At 53.5% G+C, this 12,938-nt stretch overlaps 1 non-coding gene across 1 annotated transcript; it reads left to right on the plus strand.

Moving 5' to 3' along the window:
- The first annotated feature begins 11,305 nt into the window (after positions 1-11,305).
- Positions 11,306-11,496, plus strand: LOC146835230 (U2 spliceosomal RNA). The gene has a single exon (XR_014960950.1). It is a non-coding gene; the product is annotated as a U2 spliceosomal RNA (small nuclear RNA).
- The last annotated feature ends 1,442 nt before the right edge of the window (positions 11,497-12,938 follow it).

Here is a 12,938-nt window from a genome sequence, read left to right on the forward strand (position 1 = left end):
TCAACACTACAAAAACGAAAAAAAAATGAGGGAAAAAGGGCCAAGTCCAACATAACCCCCTTCCAGCCGAAAGCCAGGGTAGACCGATCAATGCCTTGATGGTCTTCCCTGCTTGGGGCGAGAAAAGGTGGACGCAGGCCCGCAACGGCAGGAGCACCCGCAAGTTCTCCTCCGCTCTGAAACCCAATGGTTCCCTAACGAACCTCCCTGGACCAACAAAACCACCCCACTGGGGCTCCCTAGCTAGTTGTGGCCAGGACCGGCCCCGGGGCCGTCCAGATGTCTCTGGCCCGGGTGATCTCGCGGAGTGGGGGGCAGTAGCCCCAGGCCTGTAGTGCCCGTTGACCACTCCGGTCCTCCACCTTGCAGTCCTAAACTGCCTCTGGTCCTTCCTCCTGGGGTTCACACCCTTAGGCTGACCAGCCTTCAGGGGCGAGGCTCTCCTCCCCCTAACTCTCCTTCTGGGGTTCCTCACCCTACCCTGCGAGGCACCCTCAGACCAACACTTCCTCCTCAGTCTAGGGCCTTGACCCCTCAACTGATCCTTCAACCTAGGGTCTAAACCCTTAGGCTGAGTCGGTGCCCGAGGCGAGACCTTCCTCCCTCTGCACCCCCTTCCAGATTTCAGCACCCTCCTAACGGGAAAAGTACCCCTGGGAGTCAATTTCGGGGGGACCTGGTTAACAGAGGCCCCACCCACCAGGTCAGGCAACCCCTGAGCCTGGCATCCCAGCCCAGGACCTAAACCCTGAAACTGGGCCAACCCCAGAACCTCAGGCGCGCTGGTTACAGTCGCCCTGGGTCCTCCTGACACTAGGGGCTCCCCTGCACTGGAGGGCACATCGGGACAGCCTAGGCTCCCAACCTGGGGCTCCCTTGCGGAACTCTCCAGGCCCTGAGACTTCGGTTGGGGCACCTCGGGACACCTCCCCGTCTCACGCCTTCCTACAGATAGGTCGTGAGGCCCTACAACCCTCTCTCCCTGGGACCTAGCTGGGCTATCTGCCACTTCTCCCACCTCGCTGGGTTGGGAGATCCCTGCACCACCCCCTTCAGGTTCCCACCCCAATGCCTCCTCAGACACCCTGGTGATGTCATCCTGGGGTAAATAAACTTCTAGCTCCTGTGGAGCTTCCGGTATGCTGCCACCAGTGTCCTCGCTGGACACACTCATCTGGAGGGCACGCAGCTCCAACTCCTTCATCCGAAGCTCGTGCGCCATCCTTCTCTACTCCATCTCTTTCTCCAGCCTTGCTAAGTCCCATGTGAGCTGTCTTTTCTCCCTCCGGTCTGTTAACTCCACTTCAGACAAGCCACCGCTAGAGGCACTGCTGCCCTTCCTAGAAAGTGTCCTGGGCCCCACTGACAGGTTCCCCACCTCAGGTTGGTACAAACCAGCTCCCTCACTGTCTGGCTCTCTATCCCTGTCCTCCTCCTCAGCCTTGCTTTCTCGTCGTGCCTCCCCCCAAGCCCTTAAGCTGGTTTGGAGTGCACCCTTCTTTGCTCCTGGGGGACAATACACCCCCTCTCGCTGGCAAAACTCCCTGAGTTGGGCCACAGTGTACGTTTCTAGATTTTCTAGTACAAACTCCATCTTGCCCACTCAGGTCAGAGGACAGTTGTGTGCAGTAACTATGCAGGGGGGTACCTTATATAATACCTCCTCCAACCACCAGAGTAAATTTGGAAAAAACAAAAACCCACAATTAGGAAGGCCGCTATGAGAAAACTCCCGGTGTAGGCCTATGGACTACCCACAGTTATTGTTGAGTATACGTAGGCACAGCTCTATCCCACCACTGAACACCAATTATGTTGGAAAAACACACTCCCACACCGGAAGGGTGGTGGTGTTCTTCCGGACACACTGTGGTAGCTTGGCTCGAGTGGTCAGGAATCAGGCACCGTGCTAAGCATACGACATACCCATACAATAACCATGCGAGCATCTGTTCCAAAAACGACTCTACACCGTAAAAATTATGAAAATATCTCTCTTTATCTTCTTTTTCTCTTAGTTGCTGATTAGATAAATAATACCACAATCACAATATACAAGGCTTTTTAAATAGTGCAGGTCAAATAAATACTGTCTTAAGGATTCAATAAATAGGGGTGATCATAAATAACTAAGGCATAAATATAAGTGCAATACATACAGGCAATTAAATATTCTGAGGCAATAAATACTGCAAACCAATAAATACTGTGCGACCATAAATACTGTGGAACAATAATTACAGTGAAGCAATAAATAGGTTAAATACAATAAATACAGTGCTCTCAATAAATAATGAAAAGCTGACAGTGACACTTATAGAATCAGATCACATTTAGATTCTTATGGGCTGATTTGGCCCAGGCACAGCTTGTGGTTAGGTGGATGGCTTGAGGGTGTCTACTCCCTGGCTTGGACAAGGCTGAGGCCTTAACTGAGGTAGATTAAGGGGGGATTCTAGAGATCTGGCTCTCCCACTCTACACAACCCCACTGAATTAGTCTCAGCTCACCCCTGGCACAGTCCAGCTGGTTCCAGCACCTCCCTAGCCCCTTAGAGTTGTCTCTCAGGTCTCCACAGGGCCTTAGGCGCCCTCTACTCCACTTACTGCCCTTTTTCTGAAGCTCCGACGCCGCTGGAGTCGTGTCGACGCCGTGAGGCGGTTCCGGTTCGATGTCGGCGGCCTCGGCGCAATGTCAGTTCTTGACGACGCCGGTAGGCGGTTCCGGTTCGATGTCGGCGGCCTCGGTTCGATCTCGACCTCCGATTCGATGACGTCGGGCAGTCTTGGCTCGGTGTCGACGTTGGGCGGCTCCGGTCCGATGGCGACCTCGGATTCGATGACGTCGGCCGGCCTTGGCTCGATGTCGACTTCCGGCGGCTCCGGAGTGCGATCTCCACTCCCGACCTCCGGTGCTCCTCTCCTCAGGTTTCCGGCGACTCCGGAGTGCGACCTCCACTCCCGACCTCCGGCACGCTTCACCTCGGTCTCCGACTTCACTCCTCCGATGACGCCGCTCACTCGACCTCAGGGGACTTCCTCCTCGACCTCTGGTACTCTCCACGACCTCCGTCGGCGCCCTCTCTCGACCTCCGGCGGCTCCGGGTACGACGTCTGCTTTCCAGTCAGCGCCGCTTCTCCACCTCGGGCTCCAGGTCTCAGGCTACTCGACGCCGGACTCCAGGGAAACCAGTATCCAGGTCAGGATCTTGCTGTTCTCTGTTTCTAAGGCCTGTTCCTGCTGTCCAGGTCCTTAGGATGGTTTTTCTTGCTTCTTCCCACACAGGGCTCCAGGCTGGGCTCAGTCAGTAGGGACTAGTATCAAGGGTGGGTTTATGGACCCCACTCCAGGCACAAGTTTCCACCCCTGCTGCTTCACTCCTTCCTCCTTCAGGTTTCTGCTGCTCTCTCTTCACCAGTCAGGTGCCAACTGCCAGCTCCAACTGCCAACTCTCTGTCTTAGCTTCCCAACATTCTAAACCGCCTCCAACTGTCACAGGGTTCCAGAATGTTGCAGAAGGTTCTAGTAGGTTCCAGTGGGTGCTGGTGATGTCACAGGTGGCCACCATTTTGTGCTCCAGGCCCTCAGACCGAAGTTTCAGGGGTAGCTAAAATGGCTCCCTGAATCTGCATCAACACTACAAAAACGAAAAAAAAATGAGGGAAAAAGGGCCAAGTCCAACATAACCCCCTTCCAGCCGAAAGCCAGGGTAGACCGATCAATGCCTTGATGGTCTTCCCTGCTTGGGGCAAGAAAAGGTGGACGCAGGCCCGCAACGGCAGGAGCACCCGCAAGTTCTCCTCCGCTCTGAAACCCAATGGTTCCCTAACGAACCTCCCTGGACCAACAAAACCACCCCACTGGGGCTCCCTAGCTAGTTGTGGCCAGGACCGGCCCCGGGGCCGTCCAGATGTCTCTGGCCCGGGTGATCTCGCGGAGTGGGGGGCAGTAGCCCCAGGCCTGTAGTGCCCGTTGACCACTCCGGTCCTCCACCTTGCAGTCCTAAACTGCCTCTGGTCCTTCCTCCTGGGGTTCACACCCTTAGGCTGACCAGCCTTCAGGGGCGAGGCTCTCCTCCCCCTAACTCTCCTTCTGGGGTTCCTCACTCTACCCTGCGAGGCACCCTCAGACCAACACTTCCTCCTCAGTCTAGGGCCTTGACCCCTCAACTGATCCTTCAACCTAGGGTCTAAACCCTTAGGCTGAGTCGGTGCCCGAGGCGAGACCTTCCTCCCTCTGCACCCCCTTCCAGATTTCAGCACCCTCCTAACGGGAAAAGTACCCCTGGGAGTCAATTTCGGGGGGACCTGGTTAACAGAGGCCCCACCCACCAGGTCAGGCAACCCCTGAGCCTGGCATCCCAGCCCAGGACCTAAACCCTGAAACTGGGCCAACCCCAGAACCTCAGGCGCGCTGGTTACAGTCGCCCTGGGTCCTCCTGACACTAGGGGCTCCCCTGCACTGGAGGGCACATCGGGACAGCCTAGGCTCCCAACCTGGGGCTCCCTTGCGGAACTCTCCAGGCCCTGAGACTTCGGTTGGGGCACCTCGGGACACCTCCCCGTCTCACGCCTTCCTACAGATAGGTCGTGAGGCCCTACAACCCTCTCTCCCTGGGACCTAGCTGGGCTATCTGCCACTTCTCCCACCTCGCTGGGTTGGGAGATCCCTGCACCACCCCCTTCAGGTTCCCACCCCAATGCCTCCTCAGACACCCTGGTGATGTCATCCTGGGGTAAATAAACTTCTAGCTCCTGTGGAGCTTCCGGTATGCTGCCACCAGTGTCCTCGCTGGACACACTCATCTGGAGGGCACGCAGCTCCAACTCCTTCATCCGAAGCTCGTGCGCCATCCTTCTCTCCTCCATCTCTTTCTCCAGCCTTGCTAAGTCCCATGTGAGCTGTCTTTTCTCCCTCCGGTCTGTTAACTCCACTTCAGACAAGCCACCGCTAGAGGCACTGCTGCCCTTCCTAGAAAGTGTCCTGGGCCCCACTGACAGGTTCCCCACCTCAGGTTGGTACAAACCAGCTCCCTCACTGTCTGGCTCTCTATCCCTGTCCTCCTCCTCAGCCTTGCTTTCTCGTCGTGCCTCCCCCCAAGCCCTTAAGCTGGTTTGGAGTGCACCCTTCTTTGCTCCTGGGGGACAATACACCCCCTCTCGCTGGCAAAACTCCCTGAGTTGGGCCACAGTGTACGTTTCTAGATTTTCTAGTACAAACTCCATCTTGCCCACTCAGGTCAGAGGACAGTTGTGTGCAGTAACTATGCAGGGGGGTACCTTATATAATACCTCCTCCCACCACCAGAGTAAATTTAGAAAAAACAAAAACCCACAATTAGGAAGGCCGCTTTGAGAAAACTCCCGGTGTAGGCCTATGGACTACCCACAGTTATTGTTGAGTATACGTAGGCACAGCTCTATCCCACCACTGAACACCAATTATGTTGGAAAAACACACTCCCACACCGGAAGGGTGGTGGTGTTCTTCCGGACACACTGTGGTAGCTTGGCTCGAGTGGTCAGGAATCAGGCACCGTGCTAAGCATACGACATACCCATACAATAACCATGCGTGCATCCGTTCCAAAAACGACTCTACACCGTAAAAATTATGAAAATATCTCTCTTTATCTTCTTTTTCTCTTAGTTGCTGATTAGATAAATAATACCACAATCACAATATACAAGGCTTTTTAAATAGTGCAGGTCAAATAAATACTGTCTTAAGGATTCAATAAATAGGGGTGATCATAAATAACTAAGACATAAATATAAGTGCAATACATACAGGCAATTAAATATTCTGAGGCAATAAATACTGCAAACCAATAAATACTGTGCGACCATAAATACTGTGGAACAATAATTACAGTGAAGCAATAAATAGGTTAAATACAATAAATACAGTGCTCTCAATAAATAATGAAAAGCTGACAGTGACACTTATAGAATCAGATCACATTTAGATTCTTATGGGCTGATTTGGCCCAGGCACAGCTTGTGGTTAGGTGGATGGCTTGAGGGTGTCTACTCCCTGGCTTGGACAAGGCTGAGGCCTTAACTGAGGTAGATTAAGGGGGGATTCTAGAGATCTGGCTCTCCCACTCTACACAACCCCACTGAATTAGTCTCAGCTCACCCCTGGCACAGTCCAGCTGGTTCCAGCACCTCCCTAGCCCCTTAGAGTTGTATCTCAGGTCTCCACAGGGCCTTAGGCGCCCTCTACTCCACTTACTGCCCTTTTTCTGAAGCTCCGACGCCGCTGGAGTCGTGTCGACGCCGTGAGGCGGTTCCGGTTCGATGTCGGCGGCCTCGGCGCAATGTCAGTTCTTGACGACGCCGGTAGGCGGTTCCGGTTCGATGTCGGCGGCCTCGGTTCGATCTCGACCTCCGATTCGATGACGTCGGGCAGTCTTGGCTCGGTGTCGACGTCGGGCGGCTCCGGTCCGATGGCGACCTCGGATTCGATGACGTCGGCCGGCCTTGGCTCGATGTCGACTTCCGGCGGCTCCGGAGTGCGATCTCCACTCCCGACCTCCGGTGCTCCTCTCCTCAGGTTTCCGGCGACTCCGGAGTGCGACCTCCACTCCCGACCTCCGGCACGCTTCACCTCGGTCTCCGACTTCACTCCTCCGATGACGCCGCTCACTCGACCTCAGGGGACTTCCTCCTCGACCTCTGGTACTCTCCACGACCTCCGTCGGCGCCCTCTCTCGACCTCCGGCGGCTCCGGGTACGACGTCTGCTTTCCAGTCAGCGCCGCTTCTCCACCTCGGGCTCCAGGTCTCAGGCTACTCGACGCCGGACTCCAGGGAAACCAGTATCCAGGTCAGGATCTTGCTGTTCTCTGTTTCTAAGGCCTGTTCCTGCTGTCCAGGTCCTTAGGATGGTTTTTCTTGCTTCTTCCCACACAGGGCTCCAGGCTGGGCTCAGTCAGTAGGGACTAGTATCAAGGGTGGGTTTATGGACCCCACTCCAGGCACAAGTTTCCACCCCTGCTGCTTCACTCCTTCCTCCTTCAGGTTTCTGCTGCTCTCTCTTCACCAGTCAGGTGCCAACTGCCAGCTCCAACTGCCAACTCTCTGTCTTAGCTTCCCAACATTCTAAACCGCCTCCAACTGTCACAGGGTTCCAGAATGTTGCAGAAGGTTCTAGTAGGTTCCAGTGGGTGCTGGTGATGTCACAGGTGGCCACCATTTTGTGCTCCAGGCCCTCAGACCGAAGTTTCAGGGGTAGCTAAAATGGCTCCCTGAATCTGCATCAACACTACAAAAACGAAAAAAAAATGAGGGAAAAAGGGCCAAGTCCAACAGCCCCCAAATGTTGGAGCGACCCCCCCTATCAGGCGGGGGCCGCTCAGGACGTAGACCGGTCTGGGACCGGCACCCACAACACACACACGGAGTCCCCCAGCACTTTCCAACTCACCGGGCTGTTCTGCGGGGACTCCGATCCTCTTCACCGGTCTCCTCTCTTTGGGAAGGACTCTGTTCTTCACCCGGTCCCTCTCCTAGGACCGGGACTTCGGCGAGGAGCCTGCAAGGCTCTGGACGTCTGGGGCTGCCCACGGGGCTCCTCCCAACGACACGGGAGCCCCGCTGGGCCTGCAGCCACTTGTCTTCCCTCCGGCCGGGGCATCACACGCGGGGCTCCCTCAACTCACGGGAGCCCCGCGAGGCAGGCACAGTCTTCTGGGCCACTTTCTCCGGGCGGTCTCCAAGGTGGCGGCGAGTGCGGGACTTCCTCCGAAAAACCGGAAGTCCCGCCTGCCGCCAGGCACAATGCCGCCTAACTTCCGCTTTCACCCGGGCAGCAGCAGTGATTTCCATCAGCAAAGTGCGGGGTGGGCTCCCGCCAAGGCAATCACAGCGGGGTGGGCACTCGCAGCAGTAATAAAGGCACCAGTAGGCAGCAATGAGGGGTAGGCTCCCTCTATTTAAAATTCATACGCGGGGTGGGCACCCGAAAACACGATCAATCAGCGGGGTGGGCTCCCGCTCGGCAATGTGGGGGGGAATCCCTACGCTGGGGATTCCCTCCGGAGCGATGGGCAGCTTGACGCTGCGAGGCCCTAGTACTCCCCTCTCCTAGGGGAATTGAAAGAAAGCGCACACGAGGCGCTATATGCAGTCCCAGTCCTCAAGGCCTTAGAATATAAAAACAAAGCACTCACAGGGTGCAAGGAGCCGTAGCTCCAAAAGCACAAGTCCTCCAGCATCCAGGGCATCCAGGGGCTGGGCAGGGCCCAGGGAGGCAAGCCTTCCCCTGAGCCCCAGCAGCAGCACACCCCTGGTAGTTTCTAGTCCAAGAACAGGAACATTTTCATGGGGTCACAGCTCCTCTTTTATACACAGAATCCTTTGTCTCTAAAGGTGCAGGGAAGGGGCGAGCCAGATGCAACTGGTTCCTGAGCACTTTGTTTTGCTCAGCTCCTCTCCCTATTCACAGGACAGGCCAGGGACATTAGATGCACCACAGGGGGTGGAGCCACCATTGTGTGGGGAAAGCCCAGCCCTATTCAGGTCCCAGGTGTACTCCTCCCTGCCATCAAAATGCAGCTCTCTCCATTCACCACCGGGGCAGACCCATCCTGACTCCTGGAGCCAGACACACCAGCCAATCGCAAGCCAGACAGTCACTGCACATTTATGCCAGCGTCCAGAAGTGGCACTTCTATACTAGTCACAGTAACGCCGCACACATCATCGCGCAGCATTTAATCTCACGAGTTCGCACATACGAAACTCGACCCTGCACTCCTCTCACATCAGGACTTAGCACGGTCACTCAGATCCCCCATGCATTCCTATGGGAGGGCAGGTCAGTCTCACTGAACATACACAGAGCGCACGCACGCATGCTTTTGCATTTGACTCGTGAGGGACATCTAGTAACGACTAGTGGAACTGCAGCTTGATTCAATGCTTTTGCATTTGACTCGTGAGGGACACCAGTAATGACAAGCTGAACTGCAGCTCTTTGTAGAATTATTTTGCTATTGGATACTATAATATTCACTGCCCACTGCTAATCTTATCCAATAACGCTTTGCAGGGCCTTTGGTTGGGATTGTATTTTTGCCCATAACTGTGCTTGGGGTGGTCCTAGGAGGATGAGACCACCATCAAATTGTTCAGCAAGATGTGCTCTTTGTTATCAGGGCATCTGCTTGGTTTTCTCCCTAGGTTAGGGAGAATCTCAAAATCATCACCAATGTAGTTGGAAATCCAAAGCAAATAACTTTGCTACTGGGAGACTATCACACCTTTTAGTTGGATAAGCTTTCACCCATCGTGAAAAAATGCACACAACAACCAAGATGTATCTCAATCCATCTCCCAATGTGACACAAGGCAACCAGTTATTTTTCCAGCATTCATTTGTTGGCATGTGAAACACTGCATCAGCAATCACACAGAATATCGGGTTGAACCAAGTTTGCCTGAACAATCTCACCATTGCATCTCTCCCTATGTGAGCTACTCACCATGGGACTCAACAAACAATCTGGTAGTACTGCCCTGCCATCAGTTGAATCCCAAGTGTCATTATTCCCCTTTTCACAACCTGTTCTAATCCAACTGGCTTGTTCCTAATCTGTCGCTTCCAATTCTAAATGCCAGACCTCATCCCAAGTGTCTGCAATAGCTAGCATCATGCTGAGCTTGGTCTTCTCTGTGCTCTCGACAACATATTCCTCAATAAAGATGCATACATGCGGGCGCAAAAGCGGGCGACTTCGTCTGCGAATCTGTTACCCACCGTGACAAAATCCTCCCCCTTACTATGTGACGCACACTTTACGTCGTGTTACAGCAGAATAATGATGATTGGAATGCTTACAACACAAACATTCTACCCCAGTCAAAAGATCTGGGTTAAATCCATTGTTCTTTTACCCACTACGCCACCCCAGTTTGGACCCAGCCATATGCAAATCAGTCTTGACCCTGTGCCCCATGGGAACAGTCCAGACCGAACTGCCAGACCAGATCCTCCCTGGCCCGGAAACAAGCATCCTGGGACTTGTTTCAGGGTATGTCACCCTTCTTCAGCCAGGCTAGCTTGAATCCAGTGGCACAGTGAACAAGAAACCCACGTCTGGGCATACCCATCCCACTTACGGCAAAAAGTGTCACAGCAAACAAATGATGGACAGAATGATGACAATGCAAACATTTTCCCCCAGTCAACCGATCTGGGTTAAATCCATTGTTCTTTTGCCCAATATGCCACCCCAGTTTGGACCCAACCACATGCCAAGCAGTCTTGACCCTGTACCCCATGGAACCAGACCAGACCAAACTGCCAAACCAGGACCTCCCTGGACTGGAAACAAGCATCCTGGGACCGGTTCTAAAGTATATCATCCTTTTTCAGCCAGGCTAGCTTGAATCCAGTAGCGCAGTGAGAAAATAACCCATGTCTGGGCATACCCATCCCACTTAGGGCAAAAAGTGTTACAGCAAATAAATGATGGACAGAATGCTGACAATGCAAACATTCTCCCCCAGTCAAAAGATCTGAGTTAAATCCATTGTTTTTTTGCCCACTTCACCACCCCAGTTTGGACCCAGCCATATGCAAATCAGTCTTGACACTGTGCCCCATGGGAACAGTCCAGACCGAATTGCCAGGCCAGGTTCTCCCTGGACTGGAAACAAGCATCCTGGGACCAGTTTCAGGGTATGTCACCCTTCTTCAGCCAGGCTAGCTTGAATCCAGTGGCACAGTGAGCAAGGGACCCACGTTTGGGCATACCAATCCCACTTAGAGCGAAAAGTGTTACAGCAAACAAATGATGGACGGAATGCTGAAAATGCAAACATTCCCCCCAGTCAAAAGATCTGGCTTAAATCCATTGTTCTTTTGCCCACTACGCCACCCCAGTTTGGACCCATCCATATGCAAATCAGTCTTGACCCTGTGCCCCATGGGAACAGTCCAGACCGAACTGCCAGGTCAGGTCCTCCCTGGACCGGAAATTAGCTCTTTGTAGATTTATTTTGATATTGGATAATATAATATTCACTGCCCACTGGTAATCTCGTCCCATAATGCTTTGCAGGGCCTTTGGTTGGGATTGTATTTTTGCCCATAACTGTGCTTGGGGTGGCCCTAAGAGGATGGGACCACCACCGAATCGTTCAGCAAGATGTGCTCTTTGTTTTCAAGGCATCTGCTTGGTTTTCTCCATAGGTTAGGGAGGATCTCAAAATCATCACCTCTCTCACTGCTTGCTAAATTTTCAATTTTACTTTTCTGAAATGACTATATGCATTTTGGCATGTAAAGACAGATGTTTTGCTTTTTGATCTTCTGGTTAAGATCAAGTGTAGTATCTGTACTAATCAGTTTGAAAGTGCAATTTTTGTGCTAGTAACATTTGATTTGGACAGTGCTATGACTGACTTTGAAGTGAATAAATTTGCTTTATGCAAATTTAATGAAAGCCTGCCGAGCTTTTAAATTAGCCAGAAGAGGGGCACCAGAGTGCTGGTGTCTGTTTGTTCACTAGGAACACAAAACAGAACCCCCAAGGACCTGTGGTCAGCTTTAGAGCACCGGAAACATTGCGCTCTCTCACTCTCTCTTTCCTGGCGTTTGGTTGGACTAATGCTGGAGGCCTAAAAACCTCCTAACACCCTTCACAGGCCTGTACAGCACCCAGACCTCTGGCAAGGAGATTTATGCTTAGGTGGTAACACCTATAACCCTGCCTTAGCTCTAGGGAGTGACTGGACAGTGTTTCTTGCACTGCAGACCATTGTGGTCTGCTGGGAGACACCCCAGGTATCCAGGCGTAGGATCCAAGGTGAAGCGGTAAAACCGTCCGAAACTCCCGAAATTACCGGTATGCCCAAAAATCCCCCAAAATGGAAGAAATGGACACTGGAGCCCCAGTTAACATCCCAGAAGGCATCCCCCCACTGGATGTCCAGAAATCCACCCCCATGCCCCCTGGGGAGGGCAGCACCGGGGCAAGTAAGGACGCACCTGCAAAAACAAGCACCAGCGCTGGGAAGCCTGGTGCCCCAAAGGCCTCAGGGCCACAAGCCTCAGGGCCAAAAATAGGTGCACCTGAACCCCCCAAAGCTGCTAAACCAGGGAGTGGAGGGAAGGGACAGCCCCCGACCCCTTCAATGGGTACAACGTCTCCTAACGGCACGCCCAGGTCATGTGGTGGGAGATGATAGACAAGGGAGGGCCCAGACTGAACAGGGACCTGTTTTTTAGCAAGGTTCTCAAACCAGCAGGGGTCCCAGTGGCTGATGTGCTGAGTTGCCAGGCTTCTGCCTCAGGCATGATCTTGCTCCTTAGTTTTATCACTCAGGCCCTCTTCAGGAAGTACTGGGACCTCTTCCAAGGGAAAAAGAAGGAAGCACCCTATAGAGCCTTCAGCCTGATACAGGATTGGCTCCGGAGACCACAGAGAAGAGGGTAACAGTTGAGATGACCACACATCGCGTCGCTTCTCCAGAGGTACGGCGCCATCCAGAACCGACCCACAAAGGTCAGAGACGCCAATGAAGTTTGGGACACGACCTGGTGAGCAATCATCGACCTCCACAAGGATCCTAAAGGGAGAGACGGTTTGAAACACCCACCGGTGAGCTTCTACCTGGGAGCCGACGAAGGGAGGATCAGATACCCGGGACAACCCCTCATCTGCAGGAAGTGGGAGGCCATGGGACATTTTGGCAAGGACTGCCCAAAAAAGTTCTGCAGAATCTGCAGTCTGGCCACGAAGCAAGCACATGCAGCAGGATCAAGAAGTGCAACCTCTGCGGAGGTGAGGGCCACACCCACTACCGATGCCCCAAATCTGACCTGCCAAATACTTTCGCAGCGGCCACTGCATGGAACTCAGCCTGGAGGCACACCAGACCGAGGTATCCCAAGCAGCCAACGCACAACTGAACACCCTCCTGACGG

Source organism: Triturus cristatus, chromosome 4_2 (genome assembly GCF_964204655.1).
Source record: "Triturus cristatus chromosome 4_2, aTriCri1.1, whole genome shotgun sequence".
Taxonomy (NCBI): domain Eukaryota; kingdom Metazoa; phylum Chordata; class Amphibia; order Caudata; family Salamandridae; genus Triturus; species Triturus cristatus.